Source organism: Gallinula chloropus (genome assembly GCF_964237585.1).
Source record: "Gallinula chloropus genome assembly, chromosome: 4".
Taxonomy (NCBI): Eukaryota; Metazoa; Chordata; class Aves; order Gruiformes; family Rallidae; genus Gallinula; species Gallinula chloropus.
Window position 1 is genome coordinate 14,356,173 of NC_140088.1, and position 16,290 is coordinate 14,372,462.

Genomic DNA, 16,290 nt, shown 5'->3' on the forward strand with positions numbered 1-16,290 from the left:
AAGAACTGATGTTTGTAGACCAGAATAGGAAAAAAGGTAACATAAATACTGCAGAAAAGCATCTGGAATTGGTGATCTACAGAAGAATTTCCATTATATATAACTACAAGGTCTTAAATGGAATAATTAATCAAACTAATTCTCTTCACAAAAGCCACTTTACAGAAATACACGTGGAAAAATTAAATACACTGCAGGCAGTCAATCTACTTGCCTAAACTCTAAAAGAGCTCTAGGGTAAAAAGGAGAATTCATTGCCAATCCAGTTTAAGATGCCAGCAAGACAGTCATTTTCAACAAGTACTCAACCAACAGCTGTGGAAAACTCTCCCCTTCCTTGAATCCTCCATATTAAAAGAGCTCTCCTCTCCCAGAGCTTGGGGTTCAGCTGGAACAACAATCAGTTCAGAAGATGTACTTCCTGGAGGAAGAGGCACTCAACAGGCAAGAGGAGATTGAGTGCAACCAGAAAAGTTCTGGACAAGACACTTTCTGCAGAGATCCAAAGTTCTGAAGAGATGGAGTAAGGGGGGCAAGAATGAAGAGATTCCCACCATGAGTGCTCCCAAACATTACTGCTGACAGCTCCAATCTCTCTTTTCTCCTTTACTCCATCTCTCACAAACCACAGTATGCTGCTACCATAAGATTAAATTTTGCTGTCCCAACAATAAGTACATTCTTCATCATCACAGCAGTGAAATTCAAGCTTATCTAAATTGCTGTAAAGCTTAAAGCCATCTCCATTCAGTACAAAATAACTTTTTTTTGGTAAGACATTATCTATCCAGAAGCCAAAACACGCTTACAGCTCACCATCAGACACTGGGTTTAAGGAGGACCTTGGCTTTGATAGTTTAAATCAATTGTAATCCTGAAATAAGTGTGAAGAACAATTATTTATGTTTAAAAAAAGCCCTTATAATTGAAGAGCTGCAACGTCTCGTGCAGAAAGACTACTAAAATCTCTAGTGTTTTAAGCTCATACTGTGGACTTACAAACTGGTATAACATTGGACCACCTAGTAAAAAAACTACACATAGCCACTATCAGGAACAACCATCACGTCACAAACTTTTTCTATAATCAATGAGTTACTTTCATAGCTCAGGAAAGGACATAGAGCAATGAAACACATTTTAGATTGATTTTAGAAATCCATTGTGAAGAAGGCTTAACCACTCCATAGAAAATTTTTTAGTTACATTTCGGCTCAGCCAGACAGACTGAGATTTTCATGTTCCTTTAGTATCCAATTACACAACAGAAAAGCCTCTATCAATGCCAAATAAATCCCTGTTGCACACCAAAGACTAGATTTATATGCAAGTACATCACTGTAAAAATAAGACTGACACAGATGAAAAAGAAAGTAGGAGCAGATCGTGGATAGCGGAGCATTACTACTCCTTAGTTCTGAAAACATATTTAAAACAGCAAAAGTAGCAGTAAAGCCTGTTTCATGGCTTTTACACACATGTCCACTGAAAGGCAAAGCATCTTCAAACATGACTCTAAGAGTTCAGATTCTCCCAAATTTGATGTCTTAAAAATGACTGCCCAGCATATCATACAAGTAGCAAAATCAAAAACTAGATTGATGACTTCCCAAGAAGAATAATCCACCCAACTTCAAAACAAGTTTCTTTCAGCACTGTTTGAAATCTGGTTAGGAACAGCATGAAGGAATGGTAAAATAATCAAACAGATTAAAAACAGATTAAAAACTGTCATACAAATATACTGCCAGTTGCCAAACTGCTGACAAGACAGAAAATGTTCTGTGCCTTCACACAAGTTCTGTGAAATTTTTAGGTAAATTCTATATTCTTTTTATTCACCAGATAAATACACTAAAATGATTGTTGCAGAGAAACAGTTGTTTGCATGAGCAAGGTGATAAAGTCACAAGCTTGTATTATTGAAGAATGATCTTGAGCTACAGTTTCCGCAGAGAAAAGGACAAATCCATGCATATCAAGATAAGAATCATCTTATTTCTACTCTGCTCCTAAAAATGGAAAGATTTGCCCTAATCCAGCAAGCCTAGTGAACTTCAGTGCCAAAATAACTGGGCAGTTGATACAATTCACAAGTCAAAGCAAGAGTAGTGCTACACAGACAGATCTGTGTTGTACTTTGGTTTTGTTTTTAATAAAAGATCAAAATCAACCTAGGCAACTACGATAGTAACTACTTACTATAGACCTGTTTAAAGAATCCACTCCTTTCAGCTCTAAACATAAAAAACCCAAGAGTATTATCTTCATATTTTAACAAGCTTCTAGTAAACTAATATGGATTCAAATGTTTCTCAAACTGAACTAAATTTTTTTGCACATTCTATTATTAGCTATGCTACACAATTTCGTTTCTTACAACTAAAACTGTTAGCCTGAACTTTAAGAAATAAATCACAAATTCCCAGGAGTGTTAATAGCAGTTGCACAGCCTAGTTCCCCGAGCACTTTCCTGAGAGGTTTGCTTGTGAAATATGTAAACTTAAATACAAAACTGCTTACATTTCCAATAAATATTTAACAGATAATTTTACATGATGTTCTGTCACACTAGAAAATAAAACTGCAAATAATTACATTTGAATATTCGACAAACAACTCAAAAATGTCTTCACCATTACAATTATCAAATGCATAAAAAACCTCCTACAGCAAAGCTTCAGAAAATAATCTCTTTCTACCATCTCATGAGAGCTACTGTCTAAAGTAACAGCCTCAGAACACATAAACATAAATCTTCATTACTTTCCTCTCAGTTGTCTATTTAACTAGACTATATGCTGCTACCAGTGTCATCATACCTGACCAAAAATGAGTCTTAATCAGTACAAACATCTGCCCTATGTGTAATAAAATAACTTCCCTCCTACCCCGTCTTCAAATAACAAAAGATACAAGCTGAAACAAATTCTAGAAGCCAACTCAAATATAACCTTTAAAACAGTATTAGGGAAGGAGAAAAGCTTGTGCCTTTAAACAGTATTGAACTACATCTACACATTATTGCTTAGTGCAGTAATGCACCATGACAGCACAGGAGGCATAATATTTATCTGCTGTGCCTCTGTTTCAGCTAGTATTAGCTGCTTGAACATTTGCCCATTTCACTGAAATTTTGGAAGTGGGGTAAGTTTGCAAAAGCCCAGTTGAAGAAAACCGGGAAACCATCAGACTGCTTTGCATATAGAAGGAAAAAAAAAAACCAAACCCCACACCAAAACAGAAATAAACCAACAGAAAAACACAATGGCTCTGCCTAAACACTAACTTCATCAAAGTCATTTCAAAAGTGAAATGTTGAACATGTTCAACAAGGTCCCCTGCAGAAGAGTTGGCACGATTATGGGTCTTACATGAAGGAATGTATTTTCATCCTTTACCAAAACCTATGACTGACTCTTCTTTCCTTCTGAAGGAAAGAAAAATGCATAGCACATATGACCCCAACCTACAGTCTCTACCACAGCGAAAGAACATTTTCGTACCCCCCTCCTTTTTATGCTTATTTGGCATACAGGATTGGGGACAGTTAGAGTTTTGGAAAAAAAAATAGGATAGCAGGCTTTCTGTTTGACTTTTCTTAACAGTCAAGAAAATGTTGATGCACAGAGTTCAGGAATAAAGGTGTCAAAAGGAAGTAAGCATTGCTCTGAACAGGCAAATTCCCATGGGGTCATCCTCCTGCACTTCCCTGGAACCCAGAGTGGTCTGGACCAAACCAAGGCTGAAGTACACAATAGAGAAAGTGAAGGGGCGACCTCTTACTTTCTGCTTCAATTACTCAACCTCTCTTCAGCATAAGTGCAGTTAGTCCTAGCACCTAAGTACATGTGTGCAAACACTCAATAAGAATTGTTGAACTTGTAGCCCTTCAAAAAAAACCTAAAAGTGCACTAAAAGTCAGAGCTTCCATTAAGGCTTTCTAAAACTGTACGTACTATCCTCAGGAAGTCACTGGAATTAAGGCTTATAGCCTTCTTTCTCTTCACAGAATCATTAGGATTAGTAAAGACCTCCAAGATCATCTAGTCCAACCATCCCCTAACATCTGTATTAGTCACTAAACCATGTCCCTAAGTACCTAATCCAACCTTTCCTGGAACACCCCAAGGGACGGTGACTCCACCACCTCCCTGGGCAACCCATTCCAATGTCTAACCACTCTTTCTGAGAAGAAATTTCTCCTAATTTCTAACCTGTACCTCCCCTGGTGCAACTTGCAGCCATCCCCTCTTGTCCTATCACTACTCATCTGTGAGAAGAGGGCTGACCGCCAGCTCACCACAACCTCCTTTCAGGTAGTTGTGGAGAGCAACAAGAGATCTGCTGTAGCATTGCCTGGGGTTATGACCAAAGTACAGGACCAACACTTTGCCATGTATTCTATTAACTGTGAGAAAAGTTTAAAACACTTAATCCTTGTCAGTGACTGGAACAGTGACTGGGAGGAACACAGAAAAACCTTACATTCAGCTTGCCTTTCTTTGGGCAATTGCCCAAGCCCGCTACATGCGTATCATGCATTATTAGATTTCAGTTCTTATTTATTTTGTATTATTTCTCCCAATTCTCTTCCTGAGATTGTGATTTTACAGAATGTGTGAAAACTGAGCTTTTTCATTAGAAAGAGCATAGCTACTTCTCTCCTTCACCTTCTCCCCAAATTTATACAATAACCTTTTCATTTTATCTTTAGAAACTGTTTATACTGATCAAATGTTACTTTTTCCCTTTGTCAGTGTAACATTCAAAACTAATACAGAAGTTACAACTCACAAAATATACACATTTCCTTAATCTTTTCCATTCTGTATTAGGGACACTTACCTACAATTCCCCAGACATTTTATATATCCACACAGAGCCCACAATACTTAGCCACTGCCATACATAGACACTTGCATGTTCATGGACAATGATAACCACTGTCAACTACCTAATCTGCAACTCTCCCAACCAGCAACAGCACACACCAGATTCTCTGCTCCTCATCCCAATCTGAGCAGCATGCGTTACAGTTAAATTCTCACAGATGAAACTTTAAGTCAAAGGGTCAAAACCCCACATATACTTAAGCCAAAAGCGCTTCATAATCTCAATGCTTTAAATTGTTTTGAAGAACAAAAGTCTGTACACAGAGGCTTGTATGAGTGACAGTAAGTAATGTGCCTTGGCTGATGTTAACTAAAGAGTGGTTCCTCTGGGCAGACATAAGTGGAAATGTGAAAGACTTGCAGTCATGCTTTAATGACTTAAATTGCTCTTGGAAAGACATAACTGCTTTTAATTTAATGGTTCAAAGTTACTCTGGTGCAACCAAACAGGAGCAGGGAGATTACACCAGGAATTATTTTAGCACAGTATGGATACAACACAATCTCGAAGAGATTTTTTTTTAACAGTGCTCATTAAATGAACTTTTTTTAACCTTAAATCCAGAAAGGTACAGGAGAATGCCCTGACAGCTTAATTTTCTCTATCACAATGACTGATAGGCTTATACCTTATGATAGTTATATATAGCATAATAATCTTCAGAAAAGTTATTCTGATTTCCCACATTTACCTAATTACAACCCCTAGACATATGCCCCTCTTCTCTGTCTTGTAAGTAATTAGAGATTTATTAGCATTGAAACTAAAGTTGGCAAAGGAATACAATATCTCATTTATTACAGTGGAAATTTCATGGTCTACCTAAAATATGAACTGTACAGTATATTAAAGAAAAACAATTTATATTCACAATTACGGCAAATAAAAGCAGAATTTTTAAATGCATTTCTTAGATTAATGCTATTATTTTACAAAATCACAGAATCACAGAATCTTCAGGGTTGGAAGGGACCTTTAGAGATCATCTAGTCCAAACCCCCTGCCAAGCAGGTTCAGCTAGGGCTGAGCTAGTACAAAGTACTAGTGCAATTTTATCAATACCGATGAAAGTTTATAGCTGTTTAGAATCAAGATGCCCTTGCCTACAAGAAACACTACAGAACAATACCTTTATAAAGTTACCTAAATGGATGGCTAAAATTCAATGACAAAATTTGAACTGAAATTCACAATGATATAGACAAACAGAAATTTAGTCTTTTAAAAAATAAAAATACCAACAGTGAATTAACAAGGTAAACATGTCTGTCAGTATACTCTATATATATATACTCTACTATCTGGGAAAATCTCATGAAACATGCCAACATACTGTTCTGTCTACCTGGGAACAATAAATTTCTGTACAGTGGAAAAAGAGCAAGTTAGAAGAATATAAAAAAGGTCAGTTCGAAGCAAGAGTAGAATGCGATCCTTCAATGTATTCTTGTTTTGTACTAACACAGACTTTATAAAAGTAAATGAAATATACAATTTGTAAATTTCCCTGAAAATTAACATCTTATGGTACCACTGCATTAGGAAGATACAATAGCTTCTTTCAGGGACAGAAAATATTTTGTAATAATACTCAGCAACACCTACCAAAAGCTGTGAGCTGTTAGCTTATGTATACTGAATTGTTTTCATTACATGTCATATTCACACTTCTGACCACAATACCAATGAAAAAGTAAATACAATAATCTTGTCCAGCAAATTATTTTGCTTCAAAGTTCATGCTTATTCTCTCTCTGAGTTGCAAATAGTTGGAACTGATTAAACACTTCAAAAGAGTCTGATCTCTCATTACTGTTTAGCTGAAAAAACACCTCCAAAAATATTCTTTACACTCAGTAAAGTTATAACATGATCAAGTGCCAGGAGGCTATAACTCATACTTCATCTTTCTCACAGATCATTATTAATATTCCCACAAGCTATAGCCAAATCTTATGCATCACTGAATTAGAACAACAGCTTCTATTAGGAGCAAAAGCTCTCCCTTAGAGTCACTAGTGAAGCCAGGGAAAAAAAACAGTCCCCCACAGGCAAACAGCTTGGTTATTTCGTTTCTTAACTACTGATATAAAGGACTGATCATCTTGCCCTTCAACAAACTAAAAGAATCCATGAATTCTGACATTCACTGTCCACTGCTATCTCAGAAACACCTCTGTAACCTGCAAGGACACGATTAGCTGCACAGTCCTTCACATGGGAGGCATAACAGGGGTAAAATGAACCAATCTCTCCCACACGTTGCTGAAGTTTGGTACTACAGCTTCTAAAGACCCAGTTTGAAAACTGTTGGCTCACAGATAAAATAAATAACCACGCAATGTACATTCACAGGAAGAAAGTCTCAAAATCTCTATTCTCTAACACTTGAAGTAGACTTGGGCACTTGGTAAAGCCTCTCAAGTAAGCATCTCTTTCGGAAATGGTGTCATTCAAGTTTTCACTCATTAGAGACAGAATTTATAAAACCACAAAGCCACCAGTCAAAATTTAGCTCTGCTCATTTAGATTAAAACTCCAAACTGAAGGATATTTGATGGGGTATGTCACGACAACGGTATCATTATAAATTCAGCACTCATTCTGCACTAATTTGGGAACTCTGCAAGCTGCATTAACTGCAGAAGTAGTCCTTTGCCTCCCTTCCCCATGGCTGAGCCATGCTGTGAGCAAAGTGCCTGTAGGATGCTTGTCCAGCTGCTGTCTATAGATAAAGAGACTTTTGATTTTCTAAACTTGCCAAGCCACATTTCCACCAACAGGAAGTCAACTGCATTTTTTTCTTTAATTGAGTGGAAACGATTGTATGAAAGTTACTGGCATCTACACAAACTCATCAAGCACTTCATACAAAATTGTCACATGGGCCTGCACAAAACCTGGCAGCTCTATCACTTTCACACTGACAGAAACTTAAGAAAACTGAATGTTTTTTCTTACAAATGTTCAGTCAAAAATATGAGTGCAAACATGAAATAGGAGCCTTTGTCTTGACAGAAATAACAGGCTTCAGGAAAACCTTATAAAGAAACAATACTGGCAAAAAGGTTATAACATTTTCAGTTAAATTCCTGATTGTTCCTATGTATAGGATGAATTTGCCGAAGTCAGGGGGTTTATATATTGCACACATATGGATCCACATATGGGAATGCTGTATGTCACATTGCAAAACCAATTATACTTAAGAGTTCTGGATAGGTTAAGAAAAATTGCCACAGTAAGTTATTTGTTCTTACTACATCTCCTGTTCCTAAATAGAAGTATCCTGCATTAGAGATCGAAAGTATCCAGAAATCAATTCAATTCTTACCCATTAATGTCACAGTATTATAGACTAATCCAAGCTAAAAGGAATTGCAAGAGCTCATCTTGTCCGACCACTTACTCAAAAAAGGTCAAAACTGAAATCTGACCAAGCTTGAAAACCTCCAACAGTACACCTAATTCTTAGTGTTTCATTATTGGGTTTTTATTCTAACATTTATAAAATTTAAAAGACAGTTGTATTAACAGCTTTAACAATAACTTGTGAAGTACAAACATGAGGAGTTCAGGAACATTAAGGAATTTAAGTTTACTGAGGATATATATTTGTCTCAGCAGTTCAAGACCAGCCTTTTTAAAGGATATTGGAATTTTGCCAGTCTTCATGAGTCAATAAGCCTCTCTCCATAAACATAGCTGTTATAAACTGATATGTATTGAAAAGCTTTGTACTTCTACAACCATATCAATGAAGTAGAAGTATGACAAATTATGCAAAATAGCTCACTCAAAGCAGCATCCACCTGCAGAATAAAGACAAAACTGTCTTGATCCTAAACCACAAAAGTTATTTCATAAACTTAACAATTTATACTCAAAAATTTAGAGAACACCTCAGTTGGAGAGCCAAGCCTAATATTTATTTACTACCCCCTACATGTGCAGTTTCAGAACAAAGCCAAAACAAATCCAGCAACTCTCTACGAGGATCAAAACCAATATATTGAAGAAGTTTCAGGGTTTCTCATGCAAAGAAAAATGTGTGTTTCTCAATAGATTGATGATTTTTATGCAACAAAGAAAAATACGAAAACCTCCTGAACAATTTCAGCTGTGCTATATTGAAAGTGAAGAGTTCTCCAAAACGTGTTACAATTGCATAACAAGATAACTATTTCCTAACTTTAAATTAAAACAATATTTTATATTTAATACTATGAAAATAACAAGTGATATTCACCCACACTTTTATATTTTCAATTGAAACAGCATATAAAAAATTCTGAAAGACACCAAGCAGAACAGTACTCTTTGAAACTGTACACCAAAACTGGCAGAAAAATAATCAATAGTTTTCCTCTCTTTCCTACTATTACCCTTCTGCCATCTTAAATACCTTGTATCAGTTCACAGCAGAAGCAAACAAGGACAAATAATGGATAGGCTGGATGTATGCCATGAAACATGGGATCTGGGAAGCAGGTCCTTCCTTTGTACCTGGCAGCTAGATTGACTAAGCATACTGGTAAGCCATATCCTTGGCTTTAATTCCTTGCAATGTTAAACTTGTTTTTCTACAGCAAATTTTGTTTTACCTTTTTATTAAAGGCCTATTTCTATTCCTGTTCCACACAATACACAAGGACACATGGATGTCCTTTGTCAAATTCACATATTATTAAAATAAAAATTTAAAAAAGATACTTTGCTACAAATTTTCAACATGAATTTTAGAACATCTGAGACTTTTTAGTTCTTTTTTCAGTTACTGTTTTTATATAGTCACAGAGACATGTGAAATGCATCACTTTAGAGGTTCAGTATAAAAGTACTGATGTTTGATTCACTGGGAAATTCTATCTTGAATTTAAACTAAAACTAAAACATCTGTCAGTTTTTCAGATCTACTATCACATAATAAAAGCATATTGCAAATACAAAAATATTCACATAACGGAAACTAAAGCTGTAGAATGAGATGCTCCAATTTGAAACCCTAAAAGGGTACTAAAAAAGAAATTCAAAAGGCCAGCATTCTGCTTTCATTCCTCCTCACACTATGTCTGCAACACTGTCCCCAAGTTTTTAATCTGTCATTACTAATACACTGCCACTTCCTAATTATAACTTCACATGTTACTGGGAAACCTCACATCTGTACTACCATTCTATTAACAAACTGGCAGATCCAGCCACCATACATTTTTTCAAATTAAGTTGCATTATTCCATTTATTGATGAAGCACTAAGATTTTAGCTACAAATAACCTCATTTGAGGATATTTCAGAAGGGGTGGTTCAAAAAGGGCTAATTTTTAGGACCAATACACAGACACATAGTAAATGGATGAACAATAAACCATATAGAAGATACTAAGGATAAAAACCAGATTGCCTAACATGCAAACAAAATGCACAACCAAAAAACTGAATGCAAAACCACATATCAAGGAACAAGCAAGCAAGATATATATATTGAATGGCACTGATTAAAAAAATAATTTAGTCACTAGACAAAATAACCACAAGCAATACTATCCTCAACTCCCAGTGGTTTAAACAGCATTTCTGAGACAAACAGTAAAATTAATTTCTTTCTTCGGTCAGTGGAAAACCAGAAAAGACCCAAGGAGTGCGAGCTACCAACTTGATAAACACCAAGCCTCTTCTTCTTCCTTGTCTTTTCAATAATGTAAGAAATACACAGGCTGGTCAGTGAGGAAGACCAGTTTTTCTCCTTTATATTTTCATAGATGTCAGCAAATCACAGAGTCAACATAGTGATTCAAGGAAAGAGAAATCAACAAAAATTAATTCATCAAGGATATGCTTCCAAACTTAAGAGACTATCCAAGAGTATTTCCAAGCAGTGCAAAAAAGCGGCCATGCACACCCTCCGTGATCAATTTTCCTTGTGCAACTCAGTAGCCACCTTTCCAGCACAAACTCAGCAAAAAAGAGAAAGTACTCAGCTGGAGTTCCCTCAGGCACCTTGGGATGTGCTGTCCCATAGCAGCAAATTACTGCCACACATCTGATTCCTGATGGGTTTGACTCCAAGAGACATACGCTTATATTGAATCCACATGCACTGTAATTCAAAATACAGCTATATGATGGATAATGTGTCTCTATGATACTCCTCCAAAACAAAAAGCAGCAACACACCACACCCCCCATTTTCAAGTTGTTTTAGTAGCAGAGCTCAAAGATTTAGTAGTTGTACAGCTTACAGAGCAGCATGTTTTCCAACTTCTATACTACAGTTTGAGAATCAATGCTGAACATGTTTCAGGATTCTGTCCATATATCAAAATATCAACATAAGATCAATTAAAAATAGGTGTCAGGCCATTACACTGTCCTGCCTCATCTAATTCAGAAGCAGATTTTATGCCACCAAAGTGTGGCATGCACTTGGTCTCAAAGCAATTACGCAAGGAAGGCAACAGAAATATGAGAATTTATCAAAAACCTCCAGAAACTACAATACCACCATACACTTTTGACAGAAGCATAAAACTTTCTCCAGCAAAATTCTGTTTGTCCTAAAGTGACCTGAGAATAGATGGGGACTGAAGCATAAGACAGGGGAGTGCCTAAACAGAGCATCCTAAAGAGACAGTGCAAATAAATACAACCCATGTTTATTCAGCTACTGCAGAACTATAGCATTTTATCCAGAAAGTGGAAATAAATTTTATTTCCTTCTCTGCACAAATGCATTTCAAGTCACATCTCCCAGATCTCATGAGAATAAAGTGACTGAAATGGATGATCTAGCCTGTTTTCTCAGCTAGACCTATCCTACTTTGAACAGCAACTGGACACTCCCTGCAGGAGAACTTGAGAAGTTATGGTGGTCTATGTGCCATGTGGATGCCCAACCACCACACACATACAAAAGAAAAAAACCACATAAACCCCCCAAACATTTCATGTTGTTTTGTTCTTTAATTCTTCTTCTATCTTTATGACAACATCTACATAAAGAACAAAGATGCTGAAAAAAAGGAATTGAGGGAACAAAGTATTCGAGAGGTATTGAAAGTCCACTGGCAGGACGCTTATCTGAGAACTGAAAAAAAAAAACTTCACTGTACTTTGTATGTGAAACTGGGCAGAAAACAGACAACAGTTTGAACTTGATCCTCTTCTCTGCATTCTCCAAATTTTTCACTTCATTACTCACTGCAGATTGAAACCTTTTCATCCAGCACTCTCTGTATCTAAAGCGGGCTCTGTGCGGCCGCTGCCTGCCGTTTCACAGAAATACATCACTGCTAATGGCTCTGTAACCTTATGCTCAAACTGCTTCTAATGTAAACTGGCAGCCACCAGGATGATTTTGCTATATATCTGAGAACAAGCTGGAAATAATACGTTACTTCATTAAGAGACTTTTTTTCTTCTGCATCATAAACATTTCAGTGGCTAACAAAGGATACAATAAGGCAAGAAAATAACCAATTATTATTGATAAGCACATCAATCTGCTCTGCTGCATCACTGAAAATAATTAAACCAATTTTCATTATACTTCCTCCTTCAGGGTTTCACATAATTTAGATTTTTTTCCCCTTCCAATTATTCAACGGAAAACAAGCATTTGCAAAAGTCACTTAACTGCAACTTTTGGCAGCCAGCTTAGACAAGTCAGTATAGGGATTTACAAATCCTTTTGCTTTTATGCTTTTTATTTCCAGACTACACCTACTGAAATGCAAAAACAAAAATACCCTTGGTATTTAATATTTTATGCACTACACTTTATGATTATTAATAAGTTTAAACAGTATTGCCAAACGTTAAATCTATTCCATCGTGACACACATGACAATATTAAAAACTATTTCTTCAAAATTATTAATGGGGATTCTGTCATGTGCATTTATTTGTATGTTCACAATCTTTTCATATTGGTATATTTACCATTAGATTAATTTGTAGTGGGCCTCCAGTGATTTTTAAGCATTGTCTCCCATTAACAAAAACAATTTGCTTTCTTACTGCTCACCTAGACATCATTGCTCTTCCAGTACAAGTTCAAGTTGCTATTATAAACTGTATTTTCAACTTGAGGGAAAGAGCAAAAAGCTTATGGGTTGTGTGGGGAGGGGTGTGTGTGTGTTCCCCCTTTAGACTAAAGAAGGAAGAGCCTTGAGAAAGGGTCTTTCATGTAAAGAGAAAGAATATCCCTGCAAAGAGTAATCCTCTTCACTAGTTTGCTCTACTGGTGACCTTTAGAGAGATATACCAAAGCTAAAAAGAAGCTTAATTAGCAGAAAGGGCAGCCTGGAGAACAGGTGGCATGAAGAAAAAAGCTTTTGGTCTTTGCTGTACATGATGAGAATTTTTGAAAGAGGAATGAAATCCTAAAGCTACTTCATAAATGCTGGATACAGGAACTCATCACCTTGTGTTAACTGAAGATAGGATTAGATAAGACAGACGTTCTATCCTGAAACCTAAATTTTGTATAACAGCAGCAACGCTCCAGTTAAAGGGAAAAACATCTCACGAAGCATACATGAGATATGTTCTTGAAGTTCCTACATAAAGCTGTTACTATTCCAATGCTCAGAAGGTATGATTCTAAAAGCTACCTTACTGATTTCAGTAGCAAAAAATACTTTTCTCCCCTTGATTTTTAAAGTGTTTTGTGGGTAATTCAAACAGATTAGTCTTGTGACTATGACCAGTGTGAACTATAGTCCTCTATAACATGTAACTTGTAGGTAGAGCGTAACCACTTCTGTCCCAAAAAATAGCATTGTAGTTAGCAGAAAACCAACCTGAAAAAAGAAAAAAAAATCTGACAAGGTCTTATGTTCAAACCTATTTACAGCTGAAAAGAAAAACTTTATTCTTATCTAGACAGAACATCTACAAAATGCCTATCATTATGCAAGACTCAAAATTCCATACAAACAGATGTAAACTTATCAGGTGCTTATGAAAAACTCCACTGTGTATTGTATCTCCATGTTTATTCTCCAACTATCAGCCTCTTGAGAGGCTCAAGAAGCAGTAATGTTTGACTTTTAAATCATCTTTATGAAACTGCTTGATAACTACACCAGGGTGGTATAGTACCATGGATGGTTTTTAGTACCTGTCTTTGCATTAACTCAAAAAACCCACCCAAAACCTCCACCTTCAATCTGAATGGAACTTTCTGCAGACACTTTAGAGATTCCCCACTCAAACCTCAAACACCCCTTCCTCACTGACCTCCAACTTTTTTTTTCTGGAGGGGGTGGAAGGGAAATCCTCTGAGATATATTGTTCCAAGTAGCCATATAAAATGTGCTTTCCTAAACCCAATATGAAACATGAGATAAAGTAGTAAAGAACGATTGTCCAAAGTTCTCAACATCCTCATGCCATACTTATACATGCAAGAGATTAAAATGTCATTTCATTTTGCCATTGGTCCAGGGTCTGATTCTAAAAAATAAGAGCTACTGCCCAATGGTGCTCCAATCCTGCAGTTAACACTACCGTGAAGCCACTCTAAAAACAATTTAGAACTTATTGAAAGTACAAACACATCCACATTACCAACAAGGTAAAGGAGGACTGAGCTATACATCTTTACCTGCAACAGTCTGCACCAGTCTCCAGCCTTAGGTGCATACAGAACACTAACTGCAGGAGAACTTTGTGTCCATTTTGCAGTGGTGAGCTCTATACAGCCCTCAACCGTCTAGACAAGTGGTGGACAACTTCAACTGTGGCTCCCATCATGAGGGAAATCACACAGAGTCCACCAGTATTACACTCAAGAATATCCCACCAGGCAAATTTGCACCCAAAACGCCATCTGTGACAGTAATGTGTCCATCCGTGACAGTATGAAGAGCCATGCCTAAAATACTGAGGAAACTAATTTATAGCATTAGTACAATTCATTTTTGTAATTCTACCTCCACAAAAAAATTTTACTCCAAGACATAATCTTTTAAGACCTCTGATAACAAGAAGGGTGAAGTGAAAGGCAAAAAAACAAGACAATGGGATCACTTAAACTTCTGTTGCTTCCATGAGCATGCCACCTGGTGTTACAAATTAACAGGAACATAACAAGGCAGTGAAGTCAGTAAAGCAGCATAAAGTAGAAAAAAAAAAAAAAAGCCAACAAATCCCCCTTAGTTTCTCAGGCAATCAGAGAAAACTCAAGGCCTCACAACACGTCAGTGACAGAGCAGTAGCCTAGGAAGAGCTACGGCCCAGACTTATCACTGTTCTCCACATGACACAGGTCCTGGCTATTCCAGGGTTAAAGAGAGAGTCTGTACAGTCCATAACTATATGGTTATCCTCTGGGAAAAGAGAAGCAGGAATAGAAACAAGACCTTGAGGCAAGGTTCTCACACACTCCAGTGGATTTATGGGTTTTAGCAGCAGAAGATATTACAAAGTCTACCTGCAGAAGAGTTAAGAGCCTTATTTAAATTAAACAAAACAAACAGGAAGGAAAAAAAAAAAGACAAAAAAAGAAAAAAAGAGAAAAAAAAAGGTACATGCACATAAACCCAGGAATCACATACATGAAAGAGAACAATGGGAAATGGATCCCCTCTGTGCCTTACCCTGGAACACCAAATCACACAGGCTTCAAATCCTTTGATTATGAAAACCTTTAAGAAATATTCCTCTGTACTTGTTACAAGGCTCTAAATCACCACCAAATCAACAATCAACAATTTTTTGTTTCTTTACAATACAGTGAAACCTCCTGATAGCTACAAAAGGCTGTGCAGCACCATTAGACTGGCTGGAAACCAGTAACAGGGCTCCAGAAACTACCCAGTTACTTTCTGAAGAAAATAGAAGCAGTACTGCATGGAATAATTTTTAATCAATTTTCATCACTTCTACAAATTTTCTTTAGCATATATACCTACTATCTCCCAATTGATCTAACCACACAAAACCTTGTATGATGTTGTCAGAAATCAATGACCCATCCCAATACCACAACAAGATTTTCATATCAGATTTGCTAAGTGTTCCCTTCCTACAAATAACTTTCTTTCAGAGTTGTGTTTGGAAAAAATACCTAGTAACAAGTCCTAATAATTCATACATAGGAGCAATTTTCATACATTCCACTGTACTTTTACACAACATCACCCTGAGATAAGAAAAATGTTCCCACCCCAGGATGTGTGCCCATCCTTACTTTTCCTCACTTCATCCCAACAGTTTCTGTGCCCAGAGGACACACGCCCTGGGCAGGCTGCCTGCCCCACCTACTGCTTGCTATAAGCATCAGTTCAAATATATTTTAAGATGGGCAGCTCAGATTGTTAAATCCATAGTTTCAGTTCTTCCCTAAATTCAAAAAACTTTTGTTGAATACAATGGAAAGTTCTTGGG

General features: G+C 36.7%; 1 protein-coding gene across 2 annotated transcripts in view; it reads right to left on the reverse strand.

The window, feature by feature from the left end:
- AVEN (apoptosis and caspase activation inhibitor) overlaps window positions 1-16,290 on the reverse strand; it is a 92,251-nt gene that overhangs the window by 69,414 nt on the left and 6,547 nt on the right. The window lies entirely within an intron of this gene.